This window comes from Coptis chinensis, chromosome 5 (assembly GCF_015680905.1).
Source record: "Coptis chinensis isolate HL-2020 chromosome 5, ASM1568090v1, whole genome shotgun sequence".
Classification (NCBI taxonomy): domain Eukaryota; kingdom Viridiplantae; phylum Streptophyta; class Magnoliopsida; order Ranunculales; family Ranunculaceae; genus Coptis; species Coptis chinensis.
In genome coordinates, this window is record NC_141460.1 from 61466546 (window position 1) to 61468181 (window position 1636).

The following is a 1636-nucleotide window of genomic DNA, read 5'->3' on the forward strand; positions in this document are numbered from 1 at the left end:
GTGTATTATGCGGGGTATTATTAAGATTATTAAGAAGAAATTTTTAATTACTATGATTATTTTTTTTTACGTAATTAATGTATTATGGAGACGTGATTACGAAATATGCAATTAAAACGATAGATGCCAAAATAGAAACTAACTAACATATACTAGTTTACGCAAAAAGTCTACACATGCAAATCTATATTACTTATACATACAACTATATGTAAGTTATATGTGAGCTAGGGGAATGTCGAGAACGAACTCATGCAATTGAATACCGTGTACGTGAATTGATGTAACATACACATACAAAAATATTCTAAGCAGGTGGTTTGAAGCTACGCATATATCCAAATATATTCGAATCATATTAATTATGTTAAAGTGAATATGTAATGACGAACCACCTTTACATGCAAGGAGTTCTCATGCCAACATACAAATATACGAGGTAAAACAGGTTATAGCAAATAATATCCTCGACAAAGTTTGAGGAGTTTAAGAGTTTGAAACCTGGCGTCCCGCGATTCCTCGTATAGCGATCGACTAACTCCCGAGCTTATGCTTACTAGAAAAACAGGACCAGAGAGTCCAAAAGAGTACTGAAAAGGAAAGTGGCCTGTACCTGAAAACCGGAGTGTTGATACTCCAGGTTAGTCTCGCGTGCTACTAATTCAGTCTCGTCCGAGACTCTTTTGTCTGTTCAGTACTTCAAATTCCTACGGAGTACTTAGACTGTGCTAATGAAAATAAACAAAACTTGGTTCACAGATATTTGTTAGTAGAAAAAGTTAGGGTAAAGAGTTACGTAACTCGTTAGTATTGTAACAGAAATGAAAATTAAAAAGATGAGGAGGTAGGGGAGGGGGTTTTTATGGATGTATTCCAGTTATTACGTTAAGTTCAGAGTCCTTCGGCGTGCAGCGGTGCCATTTGATTAAACACGCCTTTTATTTCACATTTATTGGTTTTCTTGATTAATTAAGTCCGAGGTCCACAGTCCGAAGTCCGAAGTCCAAAGACCAAAGTTCCAAGTCCAAAGTCCGTATAGTCGTACGTTTTTGTCAAGTTACCTTACTCACGTGGGTTTGGTAGGATAGGTCGAGTAAGGGATCGTCCAAACCTTAGGGCTCGGAAAAGGTTCACAACTGGAATTACAACTTTTGGTGAGTAGGATTTTTAGGTTTTTTTTTAGTTGGTTTAATTAATTTTACGGTAATGCAATTAATGTAAATTACTACGGTGATTTTGATGTAGGTAAACAAATATGGAGAAACAGGGAGAGAGTTAATCATGCTCATGCAAGAATCATTTTTCAACAGTTTACTACCACATCACTACATCTCTAATTCGTCTCGTGTTCGGAGACGACGTCGAGTATTGATCCCTAGCGCATGCCCACATCTCTAGGCCGCATTGCACTAGCATAAGGAGTTTAACTAATATCTCATCTCTGGTATATTATTTCAGCTCCTAGCTCGATTTCACATCAGCTGGACAAATTGGAGAGCTGTCTGACACCAGAGAGTCGCGCGCGAGACATTTTGGGCGCACGAGACTGTTCTGGAGCATCAACACTCCAAATTGGTACAGTCTCAGTCATTTTGGGACCGGATGTCTAATCTATGCCTAAATCCTAAGTAGTGAT